The sequence below is a fragment of the Lissotriton vulgaris genome, chromosome 11 (assembly GCF_964263255.1).
Source record: "Lissotriton vulgaris chromosome 11, aLisVul1.2, whole genome shotgun sequence".
In the NCBI taxonomy this organism is placed as follows: domain Eukaryota; kingdom Metazoa; phylum Chordata; class Amphibia; order Caudata; family Salamandridae; genus Lissotriton; species Lissotriton vulgaris.
In genome coordinates, this window is record NC_141699.1 from 340,977,032 (window position 1) to 340,997,131 (window position 20,100).

Consider the following 20,100-nt stretch of genomic DNA (forward strand, 5'->3'; position numbering starts at 1 on the left):
GGAGCGTAGCTGGCGGGGGGGGGGGGGGTGTAGAAGGAAAGTCGTGTGTTGAGGCATTCGGGTCCAAGTCCGTAAAGTGCTTTGTGTGCGTGGGTTAGGAGGCGGAATGTTATCCTCTTATTGACGGGAAGCCAGTGGAGGTTTTTCAGGTGGCCAGAAATGTGGTCTTTACGCGGGATGTCTAGTATGAGTCTGGCTGATGCGTTCTGGATGCGTTGGAGTTTTTTCTGAAGTTTGGCGGTGGTACCGGCGTATAGGGTGTTTCCGTAGTCCAGGCGGCTTGTAACCAGAGCATGGGTGACCGTTTTTCTAGTTTCGGTGGGGATCCAGCGAAATGTTTTTTTGAGCATGCGGAGAATGTTAAAGCAGGATGATGAAACGGCGTTGACTTGTCTGGTCATCGAGAGTGAGGAGTCTAGGATGACACCCAGGTTCCGTGCGTGGTCCGTCGGGATGGGTGCTTTTCCTAGGGCCTCTGGCCACCAAGAGTCGTCCCAGGCGGAGGGAGAGGTACCTAGGATAAGGACTTCTGTTTTGTCTGAGTTCAGTTTCAGACGGCTGTGCTTCATCCACTCGGCGACTTCTTTCATTCCTTCATTTAGGTTGGTTTTGGCGATGAGAGGGTCTTTGGTGAGTGAGAGGATCAGTTGAGTGTCATCGGCGTAGGAGATGATGTTGAGGTTGTGTTGGCGTGCGATGGTCGCGAGGGGGCTCATATATACGTTGAATAGGGTGGGGCTGAGTGAAGATCCTTGTGGCACGCCGCAAATGACTTCAGTGGCCTCTGACTTGAACGGTGGGAGGCGGACTCTCTGAGTTCTTCCGGCAAGGAACGAGGTGATCCAGTCGAGTGCTTTTCCTTGGATTCCGATGTTTCTGAGGCGTTGTAACAGGGTGCGATGACAGACTGTGTCGAAGGCAGCGGAGAGGTCAAGGAGGATGAGGGCGACTGTGTCTCCATTGTTCCAGTAGAGTTCGAATGTCGTCTGTTGCTGCGATGAGTGCGGTCTCAGTGCTGTGTTTGGCCCGGAAGCCGGACTGTGAAGAGTCGAGGGATCTGTTCGTTTCTAGGAAGGCGGCGAGCTGGTTGTTGACAGCTTTCTCGATGACTTTGGCCGGGATTGGTAGGAGCGAGATGGGGCGGTAGTTTTTGAGTTCGGTGGGGTCAGCTGTGGTTTTTTTTCAGAAGGGCGCTGAGTTCGGCGTGTTTCCAGCTTTCCGGGAAGATGGCGGAGTTGAGGGAGCAGTTGATGACATCTCGGAGGTGTGGTGCTATGATGGAGTCTGCTTTGTTGAAGATGTGGTGAGGGCATGGGTCTGTGGGGGATCCTGAGTGGATGGAGTTCATAAGGCTGATGGTGTCCTCAGTGGAGATTGGGTTCCAGTCATTAAGGATGTTCAAGGGAGGTTTGGGTTCGGGGGTAGGTTGGGTAAGTTGGTCTCCGGATTGGTTATCAAAGCTGTTGTGGATGTCTGCGATTTTGTCGTGGAAGAACAAAGCAAAGGAGTCGCAAAGGGTTTGGGAGGGCGTGATGTCGTTGGAGTTGGCAGTGGGGTTGATAAACTCTTTGATGATGTTGAATAATTCCTTGCTGTTGTGGGCGCTGTTGTCTAGTCGGTCTTTGAATGCGGCTTTCTTTGCAGTCCGGATTAGTTGGTGGTGTATGCGGGTGGCGTTTTTGAAGGCGTCCCTGGTGCAGGTGTTTGGGTCTTTTTTCCAGGCCTTCTCAAGGGAGCGACAGAGTTTCTTGGATTTCTTGAGATCATCGTTGAACCAGGGGGCGTTTTTGCTGCCTAGTTTGATTTGATGTTTTTTAAGAGGTGCTAGGTTGTCGGCGCTGTTGGTTAGCCATTGAGTGAGATTAATGGCTGCTTGGTTGGGGTTCGAAGAGTGGGCAGGGGGGTTTTGAAGAAGCGATGAGGAGATCTGGTCGATGGTGATTTTGTTCCAGTTTCTTCGCAGAGTAGGTTGAGGATGGTTGTGCGTTGTCGTCTTTTTGTAGATAAAGTGCACGCAGCTGTGGTCCGTCCAATGGAGAGCTGTGGTGTGACTGAAGGAAATATGTTTGCTGGAGGTGAAGATAGGGTCAAGTGTGTGACCTGCGGAGTGAGTGGGGGTATTGACAAGTTGTTTGAGTCCGAGGTTGGCGAAATTGTCCAGAAGAGTGGTGGTGTTTCTGTCGTTGCTCTTTTCCAGGTGAAAATTGAGGTCTCCCAGAAGAATGTAGTCCTCGGAGGGCAGGGCGTGTGGGGTGATGAAGTCAGTGATGTCTTCACTGAATTGTGCACGGGGTCCGTGTGGTCTGTAGAGGAGGGTGCCTCTGAGTGTGGTCTTTGGGTCGGTGTGGATCTGGAAGTGGAGGTGTTCGGCGGACGCGAGGTTGTCTTCTGAGCTGGTTGAGACGCGGATGGTGTTCTTATGGACGATGGCGATGCCTCCTCCTGTTTCTTTGGTGCGGTCTTTTCGTATGATCTTGTAGCCTTCCGGGATGGCAATGGCGATGTCGGGGGCTGAGGAGGCGTTCATCCATGTTTCTGTAAGGAAGGCGACGTCCGGAGAAATGGTGTCTAGTAGATTCCAAAGGTCGATGGCGTGTCTGTGGACCGAGCGGGTGTTGAGCAGGATGCATTTTAGGTGGTTGGTGTCAGATCTCTGTTTTGTGTTAGTGGATGATGAGTTGGTCTTGGTGACGTCGTACTTGCAGAAGCTGCATGTGAAGGGTCCATGGGTGCGTCCAGGAGCGGCTTGGGCGCAGTTGGGGAGTCGGCAGGGGTTAAGAGCTAGGAGGGTGGGGGCGTCGTATGTAACTCGGGTAGGGAGGGTGGTACGGGGGCCAGGGGGTCTGGCGCTGGGCGCGGTCCAGGCGCGGACCGGCGTAGACGGGCTTACCTTTGGCGCACCTTCGGCACGAATGGGGCGCGACCGCTGCGCGTGAACGCTGCGCGAAAAAGCATCTGTCATAAATGGTTGGTGGGGGGGAGGGGCGAGGGAGGGTCAGCAGGGAGGCGGGATCGAGCGGAGAGGACGGGCTCTTGAGGCACAAACAACAAACAAAATGGAATCCGAGTCCAAATTGCAACAGGAAGGGGCACACCGAGTGAATGGTGGTTCCAATGCTTTTTTTAAATTAATGAGGAGCACTCGGCAATGTAATGATTATACAGGCGCTATGTTAAGTAGCAGCTGGCGCACACAACAGCTGGGCATGCGCGTCTGAGTCAAGGGAAATGCAGAAATCGGGAGAGCGCTATGAATGGGTTAATATACCCACATTTATGGCTTTACTCGGCAGAGCGCTATAGAGTACAAAGCGCACGCTCGTGGCTTCAATCAGCAGAGCGCTATTAATAGAATACAAAGCACACGCTAGTGGCTTCAATCGGCAGAACGCTTTAAATGAAATATTATGCACAGGCTTGTGGCTTCAGTGAATGCGGCGCAATGCAATGACAAGGCAAGTAACAAGATGTAAATAAAAGTATTGCAGGCAAAGCAGCGAGAATATTAACGATACCAACAGGAGCAGGGAGCAGGGAGCGACCGCTTCTGAGAGCGTCAGGACGGTCACGGCGCTTCTGGGGGTGGGGGTTAGGCTATGTAGTTCGTGGGAGGGAGGGTCAGCAGGGAGGTGGGATCGAGCGGAGAGGACGGGCTCTTGAGGCACAAACAACAAACAAAATGGAATCCGAGTCCAAATTGCAACAGCAAGGGGCACACCGAGTGAATGGTGGTTCCAATGCTTTTTTAAAATTAATGAGGAGCACTCGGCAATGTAATGATTATACAGGCGCTATGTTAAGTAGCAGCTGGCGCACACAACAGCTGGGCATGCGCGTCTGAGTCAAGGGAAATGCAGAAATCGGGAGAGCGCTATGAATGGGTTAATATACCCACGTTTATGGCTTTACTCGGCAGAGCGCTATAAATAGAGTACAAAGCGCACGCTCGTGGCTTCAATCGGCAGATTATGATTATGACGTTAACGTTATTCGAGGTTCATGAATACAAGCAAGTCGCGTAACGTGCGAATCCTTGCTCCATCACTGTGTGGCATGCACTGCATGGTGTCTGTCAAACAGTGCAGGGATGTTTAAACTCTGCATTTTTTACATTGCAGCTTGTGTTGTGAGCTGCAGCACAAGCGGCAATGGAAAAAATATGGAATCCGACGGCCAACGTGGCTGTCAGATGGTAATCTGGGAAGCGGGACCTTCAGACCGTCTCCCTTCCGTTAAATTGCCAGTCAGATGCACGTTCAACCAGCATCATAATCGGCCCCTATGTGGTTTGTGTGTTGACTTCTTGTTGAACTGAGTCCTCTTTAGAAATTATCATAGGCTGTTCTTGAGTGGTTTGAGTTCAAGTGGAGGGTGGCAGCCAGAGCACCACAGGCAGATCGGAGCATCAAGTGATTGTCCCTGGGGTTGTGCTTGCTCACGTGGGGACATGAAATGATTGCCCAATGGTTTGCTTGGTTTCTTGAACTAATGGATCAATACTTTAAACCTTCTGTTTAGATTTCATTCTAGGTGGGGGGCTTTTGTTTAACAGCAGTGTGAACCAGCGGTCTAAGATTCTGCCAACATTACTGCTCAGACATTGGTCCAAGACTAGACAACATTGTATGCAAAGAGTCAGCTGAATTCAATGTGAATGCAGGTATCTGCCTTCTTGATTAAATGTTTCCCAGGAACGTCTGTGGTCTGCCCAGGAATGAAGCACCAGCAAGTTACAACAAATGCTAATAAATTGCAATTTCATATTTTAATGGCAAATAACATCACTGCTGGTAACACACCTTACTAGTGTGACAGTAGGATAGGTCATTCATGGATATTCTGCTATGCACATGATTACCCTCCTGGGAGTCATTACCTTGGTACAAAGACTCATTCATATGAGCGCATGCTGTGAGATGCTGGATCCTATCCCTAGGCATGTGATATTAATATCCATGGCTTTCTGGATCAAGATGGCGTTCTATAAATCACTCTGAAATTGATTCATAAAGCGTGACCTGGCTAATCTGTGGGGACTTTAATAAGGTATTAAATCTTGGTTTGGACAGGACAACAACGAATGCCAGGAAGTTCCCTAAGGCAGATCTATAAGTAGATGCAGTGATTATATTTTGCCAAATGCAAGAAAGAATAATTAACTTGATGACTGCCAATTCCACTGTACATGGCTCTTTGTCTCAGATTCTCTTGCTCTTAGATCTCAAAGTGTGATTTGAAATGTGACAGAATGTTGTATGCGTCCACGAATACAGCAAGAGCCTGGCACAGCATTATTGGGTGCAGAAGCGGATCATATTACCAATGTTGTCCCTTGCTCAGATATTCCAAAGAGTGATGTTCTAGTATGGGTTTGGGGTAGCCAATGTATAATCCTATTTGTCTTTTCTCACAAATGGCATTTAGTTATCAATTCAAGAACCACTATTTCACATAAAGAACTAAAGAACTCCCTTGAATATAAATACGCAGCATCTGTGCTTTGAATCAAGTGCTGCGAATCTGAGGTGCACACTCTTGGTAAGTCTGGATGAGTGGCTGATTCATCTTACTAAGAAATGGGCCCCTTTGGGTGTTTATTTCCAGCACAGGAAGGAGAATATCCTGAGGCTTCACATTTTTAATTCTAAGACAAAATTGTAGCCTAAGTTAGGCAGGTGGATGAATATGTAAATTTTAAAGGCTAGCAGATGTGCTATTACAAAGTGTAGAGCATTTGCTTCTTTTGTAGAGAGCTTGAACATAGCAGCCTTCATCCCATGTATGTCCTTCGTATGATTAGCCAGGCATTGTTAACTAAACTAATCTGGGTGATTCAGCATTCTAAGGCTGTTTCTTAGATCTTGACACTCCTTAGAGACAAGAGAGGACCAGCAGATTTGTATCCTTTATTCGAGTAGTAAGACCCTATTCTGTGTGGGTTGTTAATTTCCAATACTTGTGCAAACCTTGGCAGGGATCAGAATTCTTGGATGTGCCGTCATTGCTGCACTCCATTCCCTCTGACAATTTTCCACAGGTACATTTTTGCAGGCCACCCCTGCTAGAATTTGGTTCACTGATAGAATATCGATGACAAAAACATCGAAGTTAAACGTATAGGGAAGAAAAATATAGAATACAAAAATATCGACTCCCATACAAAAATATCAACTCCCATAGGTAGGTACAAAAATATGGAAGTAAAAAAAGTAGATGTTAAAAATGTCGATTTAAATATATATATAATTCAATGAAAAAACCATTGGTTTTAGGCCATATATAGTTAGGGATTTGCATTTACAAAACCTTATTTTACTCGCATAAAACCATTGAAATTCCATATATAGTTATAAGCGCTAACTATATATCGCGCACCCGCAATCCACTGCTGATGATGTCACATATTACATCATTCATGACATGGTTAGTGACATCACTGATGACATCACTGATGACATCTCAAATGACATCATCCAGTGACTGTATGTTTCTGTAAAGTTAAAATATCTCTTACATATTGAAGAATGAGTGGATATATAAGTGTCTGGATGAAGGATTTAGTAGGTGCATGACTGACTATATGAGTGAGTGATTAAATGTGTCTCACTGAGTGCATGGGTTAATGACTAAACTGTCTTAATTTGTGCATCATTATGTCTGTTGTTCTGTAAACTGTTCCATGTGTTGATAAGTAGCTATATGAGTAACTATATGGGTTATTGATTGGTTGCCCAAGTATTTGTATGGGATACTGAGTGTGTGTGTGGGTAGCTGGGAGGTGTGTGACTCTGTGCATAGATGTGTGAGCAGTTGATTCACTAGATGGGTGGGTTCAAAAGTGCATGTGGAAACAGCTGTATGGGCGGTTGACTGTGTGCATGAGTGTATTGGTGAGTGAATGGATATCTCAGTGCTACATGTCAAAGTAAGTACATATGTAAAACACAGTACATGTGAGAGTTGACATATATAAATAACTGTGCATAAGAGCCAGTGAATGTGTGAGTGGCTGTATGGATCATTGTGAACTTGTATCAGGGATTGTATAAGAGAGTAAATATGTGTTAGTATATGTTTGAATAAGTAAAGTTTGTATAACTGTATATTTGAGGAAATGGAGGTGTGATTGATTCTTTGCATGACTGACTAGGTGTGTGAGTAACTCCATGGATGAGTGACAGTCTGTGAGTGTCTGTTTACACTGATTGTATCTAAGGTTATATTAGAGTCTGAAGAGGTTCATCGTATTATCACATGAATGATATCATCAGTGATGTTATCAGTCATGTCAAATGAGATGTTTTCAGTGATGTCATCAGTGATGTCATTTGAGATGTCATCAGTGATGTCATCAGTGATGTCACTAACCATGTCATGAATGATGTAATATGTGACATCATCAGCAGTGGATTGCGGGTGCGCGATATATAGTTAGCGCTTATAACTATATATGGAATTTCAATGGTTTTATGCGAGTAAAATAAGGTTTTGTAAATGCAAATCCCTAACTATATATGGCCTAAAACCAATGGTTTTTTCATTGAATTTTCAAGGTTTTGTAAATGCAAATTCCTAACTATATATCCACTATAACCTATGGTTTTTTCTGTGAATTTCATTGTTTTTTTAATAGCAAATATGAAAAGCTTTAAAATGTCAAGTACGTGATAAATAAAAACATTTTCGTATTTATGCACGCTGATGTGCTTTGAACGCTGCACCCCCCCCCTCCCCTCTTTTGTCTTAGTAGTACTCTCTCTTTGCAGATACTGAAGGGTAGTTAACGCAGGCCTTTACCCCCGTTGTAATCCGTCGTGGCTGCTTGTCTCTCCATTTGATTGATTGTTGTCCAAGCATTTACTGTTTTAGAATTGGTTCTCTTTGGATCATTCTCTATTTACAAACAAGCACAAAGTCGCAATACTCTGTTTAGTCTTTGCAGATAGTGAAAAATCGTGTAAAAAAAATAAAAGTAATCGAGCAAAATCAGTAGGCCACTAATTGGATCTCTTTTTGACCTCGCTAAAATAGAAATATTAGGAACAACCCTTCATGAGAAATACGAAAATAGTGAGATGAACTGAGCTCCACACCATGAGGGCTGCAAGACAGCTCGGCTCCATCACCCATCCCGCACAAAATAACGACAAACCGTATGCAAATATTAAAAATATAGACAACACACCAGCAAAGAAACAGGGTAAAACATTTTATTAAAAAACTATTTACATAACGTTGGTTTATAAGATGATGTCAGTAGTGGACCGATGTGGGAATAGATCGAAAGCAGCACAAGGCTCCAAGATCCGGATGGCAAGCTCCTGGATGTTGGGTGCCATAGTTTAGAGTTCTGAATTTGAGCCTTTTTGAATGTCTGTGCTTTGTTGAATCAAATTTGCGGCTTGACACAAAGCTGACTCAAGCGTTGCTACTGATGCTATGCAGACCAAAACTGGTTTTCAGTTTGTACATTTTTCTAGATTTTTAATCCAAGTTTGGTTGACTTTGTAGAACGATGGCTTCAAATTTTCAACATACGGTGTGGTGGCGCTGACTGGGAGGGGGCGCTTCGCTCCTGCCCCCTCCCCAAGTAAGATTTTCATACGTGAAAGTACGTTAATGGTTTTGGTCCCTGAGATGCTTCGATGTCACTGCCATTCTCAAATAGCATAAGTTCTGGATGTTGGGTGCCATAGTTAAGAGTTCTGAGCAGCGCTTGTAACACTGTCTGAAGCTTATTTCCACCTACTGCAGCTTCACTATTCTCAAAGTAAGTGAGTGTCGTTTGTGGACCTGACTGCATTAGAAAACAATGTGATATATTACCTTCCTAAACAGCTTGACGGAGGCCCCTGAGGGGCGGTGTGATGGCCATGGACTCGGAGAAGACGCTTGGCTCCGACACCCTCCCCAAGTCTTATAGCACTGGTGTAGCCTGAGATTGCCCCCGACATAGGCGGCCGGCTCCCGGGATCCGGCGGAACTTTTTGCCTTTTGATGACTCTTCAATTCTGAACCTTGTCCCATCCAGCTGAGTTGCGCCCACTCTTGCGGCTACAGCGTCTTGCCCACCATCCAGCTGAATTGCGCCCACTCTTGCGGTGCAGCGATAGGCGGCTGCCACAGGACTCTCAAAATGGCGGCCGGCTCTTCGGTTTTGGGCCTGGTCCCCTAAAATGGCCCTGGGACACCTTTGAACTCGGACGCTTCCCTGATAGGGCTTGGGTCCCATTCTCGAAAAGCATCCCCTCAGCCGTGAAGATTCTACAAAAGTCTTGGGGGCCTCCGACTCCCGCAGGCTTCTGGTGGGGAGCGGCTGCCATGATTGCTCGTGGAATGGCCACGACGGAGCTACGAGATGGTAGTGGTCTCATGCTGACGCCAGCTTTAGTCTGAAACATCCAGAAACACTGTAGACTACCAATTCGATCAGTTCCGGTAGCGCCCCAACATGACCCGGAAGAGAAGAACTTGCCCTCCCCTCTTTGACTGATGGTTCTTGTTGCCTGTCCCCTCTGTTGTCATTTAACAGAACTTTTTGGACTGCTGAAAGGAGTTGTGTTCCGAACGCTGGTTGGTGGAGACATTTTGACTATATTCTTGACCTACGTTGTCGCGTAATGCGTTATATGACACGCCGCGTTACCGCACCCGGAAGTGATCCGAGGCGCGGCACGCAGCGCGTAACGTAAGCATAACAGGACATGTGACTTGTTAATAAAACTTTTCATTGGTTCATTTTACTTTTGTTAATTTAATGATGAAAAGCTTGGTCATATGACCTAAAAATTACGCTTTTTATTGTTTTCGAACAATATTTTTTTTTCAAACATATGTTATAATATTCCAGGCTAATGTACTTTCCCGGAAAATTTACAACTGTCTTGTAAGTAAAATATATTCCTTTTTCGAGAAAAAGGGCGTTTCTTCCTTCCATAACGGAGCCGTTGAGTAAAAGAGATTCGGCCTGCTATCTTAGTCGCCGATACGCCTGATTATCAGATTCTTATCGATCACTTTATATTGCAGACATGAAAAACACAACTGCCCTTAAGCATTTATCTTTACTGCGTTCCTACATATTATACCTTTTATCCGTCATGTAATTGGACTGCTTTATTTCACTTGCCTTTACTGATTCGAAAACAGTGACTAAAAGTAAAAACTTTACCAATGTAAATACTACTACCGTGTTTTGTTTTAAAAACCTTTATTGTGAAAATGTCAGTATACAAATACGGGCCTATAACCACGTGGGCCGGCCACGGAGCAAACTGAAATCGTATATGATGAGGAGACATTTACACTGTAGAAGAACGTAACGAGCGGGCCATTAGGTTGCAAGAACAAAGTTGTCTAACAGTTGCGGAATCGGTGGACGTACATTTTGTAATTAAAATACGACACGGCCACTTACAATAACATTTTCTAGATATACATTTGCGGGCAAGGAGTTACGAGTCCCATTTATACCGGCGCCATTTTGGGCGAGGCCGGGCAGGTCCAAGATATAGTCAAAATGTCTCCACCAACCATCGGCCAGACCAGAACCCCTTTCGGCCCTTTATGCTACAAGATGGTGTCTTCCATTCAGAAAATAGTGTTGGCAGCATTTTGAAAGGAAACAGAAACAGCCATTCTCCTAGTGAGTTTCACATTGTTACATTTAGGAAGAATGTTGAAGAGTAGTATGTGGAAAATCTGAAGCCATTTTTCTACAAACTCTCAATCAGACTTGGATGGAAAAAAAAAACCTGAAGAATGTACAAACTGAAAACCAATTTTTGTCTGTATAGCATCAACAGTAACGCTTGAGTCAGCTTTGTGTCAAGCCGCCATTTTCATTCAATCAATAGCGTCCCGCTGCACACATTCAGGGACCTGGTCGTGTCTTCAGATGAAACGGATTGTAGGAAAAGAAGCAGAAAGGAAAAGGAAAAAAGTTCCGCCGCACCTCGGGAGCCGGCCGCCTATGTCATGTGCCACCTTTGGCCACACCAGGGCAATAGTGAAGCTGCAGTAGGTGCAAATAAGCTTCAGACAGTCTTACAAGCACTGCTCAGAACTCTCAACTGAGGCACTCAACATCCAGGACTTGCCATTCGGATCTTGGCGCCTTGTGCTGGTTCCGACCTATTCACACATCAGTCCACTACTGACATCACCTCATAAGCCAACGGGGCACCCCACGCCGACTTTCGGCGCAGCATTGTAGGATGGCCACACCAGTGCGGCAACTTGCTGGACACAACATCGGGGCCATCCAGATCTCGGCACGTTCGACTCACTGTACCGCAAGAGTGACCGCAACTCAGCTGGACACGCCATCTTTCGGCGCAGCATTGTAGGATGGCCACACCAGTGCGGCAATTTGCTGGACACCACCTCGGTGCCATCCGGATCTCGGCGCGTTCGAGTCACTGTACCGCAACAGTGACCGCAACTCAGCTGGACACGCCGTCTTTCGGCGCAGCATTGTAGGATGGCCACACCAGTGCGGCAATTTGCTGGACACCACCTCGGTGCCATCCGGATCTCGGCGCGTTCGAGTCACTGTACCGCAACAGTGACCGCAACTCAGCTGGACACGCCGTCTTTCGGGGCAGCATTGTAGGATGGCCACACCAGTGCGGCAATTTGCTGGACACCACCTCGGTGCCATCCGAATCTCGGCGCGTTGTGCTGCCTTCGGCCTATTCGCACATCGGTCCGCTACTGACGCCGCCTCACGTGCCAACGGATTTTCTACGCTTTTTGTAGCCCTATGCCGCATAACAGGTCATGTGACTTGTTTATAAAACTTTTCATTGGTTCATTTTACTTTTGGTTTCCTAAAGATGGAAGGCTTGGTCATATCCTAAAAATAACACTTTTCATTGGTTTAGAACATTTTTTTTTCCCAAACGATGAAAGCCCCACCTTGTTTCTGAATCATTCAGACTGAAGCTGGCGTCAGCATGAGAGCACCACCATCTCGTGGCTCCGTCGTGGTCATTCCGCGAGCAATCATGGCAGCCGCTCCCCACCGGAAGCCTGCGGGAGTCGGGGGCCCCCAAGACTTTTGTAGAATCTTTACGGCTGAGGGGACGCTTTTCGAGAATGGAGCCCAAGCCCTAGCAGGCAAGCGTCCGAGTTCCAAGGTGTCCCAGGGCCATTTCAGTGGACCAGGCCCAAAACCGAGGAGCCGTCCGCCATTTTAAGAGCCATGTGGCAGCCGCCTATCGCTGCACTGCAAGAGTGGGAGCAACTCAACAACATGGTGAGCGAGACGCTGTAGCCGCAAGAGTGGGCGCAACTCAGCTAGATGGCCGCCACCTGGGGAGGCCCGTTCACGCCGCCTCCCCCACCCCCGGGCCGCCGCACGCCAATTTTCGGAGCAGCATTGTAGGATACCAAAACCAGTGCGGCAGTTTACTGGACATCACCTGGGTGCCTGTCGTACATGTTGTGTCAGCCATGTGACACTGGACACAGTCCCATCAACATCTCAACGCGTTCTGCTGCCTTGGGACTATTCGCACAACAGACCGCTACTGACGAGGCCTCCCCCCGCACCACCCGGGACGCCCCACGCTGTTTTTCTGTGCTGCATTGTAGGATCCCAAAACCAGTGCGGCACCCAGGCGACATCACCTGGGTGCCGTCCAGAACTCTGCACGTTGTGCTGCCTTGGGACTATTCGCACAAAAGACAGCTTCTAACCATTGTTGCTTTTTGTGTTGAAAAATGTTTAAATGTTTTTAGTTTTTGTTCCGTTCGTTATAGTTAATAGTTAATAAAGTTTTATAATCTTACTTTGTTGGAGTGTTATCTATTTTTTTAAAAACGGGTGAATGGGGCCTTGAATCGGGTTATTGTCATGTGTGGGCTTTGGAAGTGTGCTGCTGCAGGATCGGACATTTCAAACTCAAATGCACGTTCTTTTTCTTACCTTTCCGAAGCATGGAGCGCAATAGCAGGCAGAGAAAGGGTGATGCACGTGTTGAACACTACCTGACCTGGCAAGTTGCTGGCAGTGCCCCCCCGCCCGCTCCTAAAAGAGGGCACACACACACCGCCGCCCCGAGTACTTCACAAATCTTTAAAAGACCATTCGCTTGTTCATGAGGCTTAAATGGTTTATCACCTCTTCTAGAACCCCTGCATCGACCCTCTGACGTTTCCTGGAAAAATTACCATGTAACACAATACCAAGCCCTGTCAGCTGAAACCCCCAAGGAATCGTGGGGCATATTATCAAGGGGGTTTATCTCCGCTTTTTTGGCTTTAAAAGCCATGAAAGCGGAGATAAAATTATCTCCCTATTACCAAGCTGTCGCTAACACCAGTTAGTGACAGCTAAAAGGAGATAGCGACCATCTTGGGCCCCGCTTTGCATGTCAGTGATACTTATCACTAATGACATGCAAAGTGGCGTACCAAGATGTTAGCGACTGGAAACAGTCCCTAACATCGCTATCTTCTATTACCAACTTTTGGAGATATTCGCGCTAAGCGCGAATATCTCCAAAATCTAACACCTGCCCTGAGCAGTTCTTAGCCATGTTATCCAATGGGAGGTGGATAACATGGCTAAGAGCATTTGCTCGATAATACATGAATATCGCTGACTTTTCTGCGATAATAGCAAGGTTTATCTGCGATAAAAATCGCCGATGTGCGGCGATAATTTTTGTCTCTAAACAAGTTAGAGACAAAAATTATCGCTAGTTGTTCGTAATATGCCCCCGGGTTTTTGCTTGCAGAAATCGGGAGGCGGGAGACTAGCACTGAAATCAGTAGTCACACGCCTGAATCAGGAGGGTTGGCATGTCTGAATTCTCTACAGCTGGGGCCATAAACTACATCCGCAGGGGTAGGTGATAGCCTGGGACCAGCCTGGCATCTAAAATGGCTGCCGTGCACGACAAAATTGTGGCATTGGAAAAAAGGCAAGATGGCGCAGCCGCTGGAAGAGATGTATCAACATATATCAGCCTCCTCAGCCACCCTCAGGAAACATAGGGGATTAGGATACGTCTCCCGCACCCCCTTATACCTAGTAATTTAATTAACGAAGCACAAAATGGCGAATTCCCGTTTCGCTACCAGTTTGCGGCCCAGTTCGCGGCCCGTGAAGCGCTTCTACCGTGAAAAATCATTTTTTTTCCTTTTCCCCACGGGACCCTTTAATAACCCCAACAACATTCCTAGGGGGTCAAGAGGGGGATACCTTGCCCCCTTTCATTAAATTCCCCTTTCATTTTTCACCTCTTCTTCTCTCTCGATCCTACCGAGAGACAAGATGGCGGCCGCTCCGGACTGTTTAGAATGTTGACAGACACCGGAGAGCCAATCAGCTTTCTGCGCGCAAAGTTCCGAAACGCGAAAAGTAAGCGGACCGGATCGCTGCCCGGAGCGCTGTTACAGATATATATCTTGATTTAAACGTTAATTTCTCAAAATCCACTGAAGCACATATATTGAGACCTAGCAAAGGCACATCGGGCTACCAGTCCCTACAATTTTGCCAAGTTTCGTGCAAATCCATTCAGCCGTTCGAGCTAAAAGTGAGGCCAACCGCCCTATGGAAAACTCAATGTAAAAAACGCGTTTTGGGACCCCCCTTTTTTCTCAGCCCCCCCCTTGACGAAACCCCACCAAATTTTCAGGGGCTGCTCAGAAACAAAATGTGCCATTTTCCTGAAAATTTCAGCCGATTCCGTCCACAAACGCCAAAGTTATTAGACATAGAATTTTCAGAAATCCCATAGGGAATTAATCCTAACTATATATACCTACTGGCGATAGCCAGTAGGTAATAAAATATTACATATTAAATATATTGCATATTAACATTAATTTTAGCAAAATAAATAACATTTAATATACATATTAACAAAATATAACAACTGAACTTAATTAAAAAAATACACACATGCATAATAATTTACACACACACATATGTATATATATATACTTTTTTAACAAATTTAAATTTTATTAATTTGAAAAAAAAAATATTTAAACTTACATTTCCCAATGCAATCAGTGCAACAGTATGGAAAGTGTTGGATAGCAAAATAATAAAATGTACTATTCCAACTCCAGTGAGTGCAACAGTAGGGAAAGTGCTGCATGGCGGAGGAGTAAAAATTACCATCCCACTCCAGTGAGAGCAACAGTAGGGAAAGTATTGGATAGCAGAGGGGAAAAAATTACTATTCCCACTCCAAAGAGTGCAACTGTAGGGAAAGTGTTGGATGGCGGAGGGGTAAAAATTTATATTCCCTCTTCAGTGAGAGTAACAGTAGGAAAAGTATTGGATAGCGGATGGGAAAACATTAATATTCCCACTCCAGGGAGTGCAACAATAGGGAAAGTGTTGGATAGCTGTGGGGTAAAATGTACTAGTCCCACTCCAGCGAGAGCAACAGTAGGGAAAGTGTTGGATAGCGGAGGGGTAAAAATTACTATTCCCATTCCACTGAATGCAACAGTAGGAAAACTGATCGATAACAGAGGGGTTCAAATTTTTTATTCCCACTCCAGTGAATGCAACAGTAGGGAAAGTGTTGGATAGCAGAGGGGTAAAAATTACTACTCCCACTCCAGTGAGTGCAACAGTAGGGAAAGTGTGGGATAGCGCATGTGTAAAAATTACTATTCCAACTCCAGTGAGTGCAACAGTAGGGAAAGTGTTGGATAGCGGAGGGGTAAAAATGTGTATTCCAACTCCAATCACTGTGACAGTAGGGAAAGTGTTGGATAGTGGAGGGGTAAAAATTACTATTCCAACTCCAGTGAGTGCAACAATAGGGAAAGTGTTGGATAGTGAATAGACAAAAACTACTATTCACTCTAAAACAGTTCAAACAAAAATACAAATTATTTAAAAAATCATAAAAATAATAAACAATATTTACAAATGGAAAATCCAAAAAATAAATCTATAACATTTAAAAATATTATAATAGTAATTACATATAAAAAGCTACAAATAATATACAATATAAAATAAATAAATGTATAAAATAAAATTATTTTAAACTAGAAAATATTTACAAACAAATAAATTAATTAATACATTAATACATAAATATATTTATTGTATTTCCTACCCTATAAATACACACCAATAACAAAACACTTCAACAATTTAAATTAATAATCAATTAAAAAATATTATTAATAAAAAACTAATAAACATGATTTGACAACAGGCACTTTCAAACTATATCCACAACACACACCTAAATTAAACTCAAAACAAATAAAACACAAATAAAACGTATTTATTAATTAAAACCTATTACTATTAACAAATAATAATAAAGTAATTAAAATGTATTTAACACCCACGCTTTACCCCGTTAAAAGAAAAAACAACAGACAAAAAAATTAAACAATGACCAAAAATACATTAAAATAATTAGCATTAACTAACAACTATATCTTAATTAAATACAAATTGCCTCCCACCCTTTACTCCTTTAAAACACCAACATACACACCTAAAATTAATTACAAAATTACCATAATTAATTACCAATTAATTAGTTAAAAATAATTAACATCCAATTATTAATTCATCAATTAAAAATAAAAGCTAATCTGGAAAAAACAAAGAAGTATGATTAATGCCGGCAGGGGCCTAGCTGATTCATTTATGTAAAAAAAACAGACTGAATGTTAAACTCATTAAGAGACAATTTAATTAGCAGATCCTCAGAAGTTTGCTTTTAAAACACATCTTACACTGTACTGTATAATTGCACGTTTGTTCAATGAACTTGCTATTTTTACTCAGGGCGTTCTAATTATCCAGTATGTTGTTTTAAAACACTGATCGTAAGGTCGAAAGCACTATCACGGTTTTAGCAATGAAAAATATGTATTTAGTAAATAACCCCACAATGCATTTATAATATTATATGCCGATGCTTTAGCACTTGCACTTTAGCTAATAACCAAAGGGATCCCATCAATATTGCCTGGTGTTAATCATTTATGTAAAGACACTTTTTTATTTTTGGGAATTTTGTAAAGATTTTAATTAATCATATACAATAAACTATGACTATGACAATTCAAAATAAATTGCTTCTAACCTTTAGCACCTACAAACACCACAAACACATCTAACATTATTTACACAATTACCATATTTAATTACCAAATAATTAATTTAAATTAGTTCACAACCAATTATTAATCAATTAACAATAAATTACTTTACACATTTAACACTATAACATCTTAATTAAACAAATATTAATACAAAAAAATAATCACTATATTCAATATAATTAAATTACTTCCCACCCTATTGTCCTATAAACCCACAACCCACTATGGAACTAAAAACGCAAACTTCAACAACAACAAAAATTCATAACCACTAAAAATATAACACATATATTAAAAATACAAACAAGTCATACAAAAAAAACATACAACATACACATAAAAAATATATACTAAATTACAAAACATTAACAGACGATATTTTAACAACAATATTTTTGCAAACGATATTAAACACTTCGATATTTTTAACATCAATATTATTAAAATCGCAATTCTTGACCTAGAGAATCTATATTTCGATATTTCTGACCTACAATATTTGCAACTCGATATTTCTGCAACTCAATATTTCTGAATCGATATTCTGTCTCTGCACCCTAGAATTTAGCAAGAGGAAATGCCTAGTAAATAATGGTACATGCAGAATTCGGTGCTAAAAGCACTGAATTACACATTTGTGCCCTATATTCATAGACACAAATTGGATTCTGAGCTACTTACAGATACAGCTCATGCAAGGATATGCAGTGTCAGTGTGTACTCGGTTCAGTAACCTCCATACTACCATCCGGCCAACTCAGAATCGAGGTCTAAGCTTCAAATTGGATTTACTAAAAAGATGTTAAGCCTTAGGACAGGTAGTAACAACTTTGCAATGTTTTTTCTTACTGGTACATTTGTAGTGTTGCTGAATATCTAGAAAGCTTTTGTAAGGGACCTTACACGTCACAGAGTGTGGATGAAGCCCTTCAGACTGAGGAATAGAGATGACCATTATGCTATCAGGGAATGCTGGACATTGTACATTCTGCAGCAAGCAGGATGTCCATCTCGTTTCTAGTCATCACAGTCACATTTCCTACACCTACAAATTATTGTTGTCAGGTGTGTCAGGCTAATTAGTTCAGGTGAACCCAACCAAGACTACAACATCCAGAATGTTCTAGGCTAACAGACACAAGCTTAGCCCTCGATATTGTGTAATCACATAGGGCCCGATTGTGATGCGAGTTGGAAAGCATTCCAACCCAGGGCCTGATTCTGAAGCGGTTATGAAGGCCTCCTAATGGTATTTGCTCCTTCCAAATAGGATCGGGAGCGACCCAGTGCCCAAATATAATGCGGTTAGGAACATGTGCTCCCATTGAAGTCAATAGGAGTCCAACCAAATTGTATCTGGAAGCATCCGGATGCATCGTACTTGGTCGGTCCGACTCTCCTGAGTCCAGTGGGTCGGAAACCATTTCCAACCCGATTCGGTCGGGAAGCATTTCCAAGCCGCATCAGAATCAGCCCAATAGAGTAAAGTGGGCGTCCCAGCACCTGTTGCTGCCAGTAATAAATGGGACAGTTCTATGGAGTACTACATCTTTGTAGAACAGTGAGCCCTGGCAGGCAAAGCAACTATTAGATTTCATTAAATGTCGAATATCAGCTGCTTCATTACAAAATCTTAACAACACGAAACATCACCTCAAGACCAATTACGCAAAACTGATTTACGCATTATCTATTTGTGATGTCCCTGACACTATAATATCTCATTTATCGTGGAGCAGTGGTACTCTTACTGACATCACACTCAGAACCTCTGATGAAATTGGTGATATTCTGTCAAAGTAATCTATTTACAATCTTGATGGTCCCATCTCATCAGTCATTTGGATGTGGGCTAGGTTTGCGCATTTGGCATGTATACTTTCAAAGCAGCAAATCTTACTGTGTAGGGGTGAGGAAGTTATCCTTGAGTGTTGAAGATCAATGAAGGACCTTGCATAAGTGAAGATAGGGAGGAGTGCTTTAGATCACAGGCTCATTGAAAACAGCGTCTGAAGGATAATGTATGGGATGCCCCTTAAGGTAGGAGTGACGTAGACTTGTAGGTTTGAATGGCAGCAATCGAGCCAACATGATTTCTTAGTTTGCTCTTTTGTAATGTTTACAGTGTAGTGTGAGGACCAAAAACAGGTGACATGCCAGGTGGCGGAGCTCACCTCCTAGGGCTTATCAATTCATGTATGTACAAAGGATTGACGATGCTGATACAAGCGTATGTACAAGTGTGCTATGTATTCATGCTTAAATGTGACAGAATGTTTTCATTTGTATGTCTCTGTTATATTAAAAGTTCAAAATCCAATTCCCAATATTTACTGGAACACTTGACCAATTGCCCAACTCTCTTTCTTGTTAACATGTTACCCTGCCAACTTCCATTGAGTTCCGTGAGAGGGCAGAGTATCTTTTGCAGTAATAATGTGCTTTACTGAAACCACCTAACACATGGAGGTTGACCAGAGGCTGGCAGTACAGACATTAGGGCGGTTGTCGAATGATGAGACATTCTTCTCTACAATATTAATTCACATAGAACCGACATTCAGCTGCCAAGGTTTATCCAATTTACTACTAGCGACCAAAGGAGCTCAACAACACTAAATATCAGATAAATTAGTTAAAATTAGGGTATTTAATGCTCTACATCTCTAAAGCGATGTCCTCTCTTAGGGGCTGATTACGATGGCGGGCGGACTTGAGTCCGCCCGCCATCGTAGCAGGATCGGGACTGCCTGCCTGTACCGTACCCAACCGTGCGCTGGCATCCGGCAATTTAGCATTGCGGCGAGGGCTGCTGGCTGCAGCACCTGCCGCAATGTTAAATGGCCATGTTGTGCATTTCCCTTCACAATGTGGCAGGCACTATGCAGTGTCTGCCACCTTGAGCATGGAAATCGGTACCATGAGTACTCCCCCAGGGCACCCCCCGCACACATAGGGGGCCCACAACTGGCCCCCGAATCCAGCCTCCAA

At 43.8% G+C, this 20,100-nt stretch overlaps 1 protein-coding gene across 1 annotated transcript in view; it reads left to right on the forward strand.

Moving 5' to 3' along the window:
- SUSD2 (sushi domain containing 2) overlaps window positions 1-20,100 on the forward strand; it is a 1,032,760-nt gene that overhangs the window by 914,240 nt on the left and 98,420 nt on the right. The window lies entirely within an intron of this gene.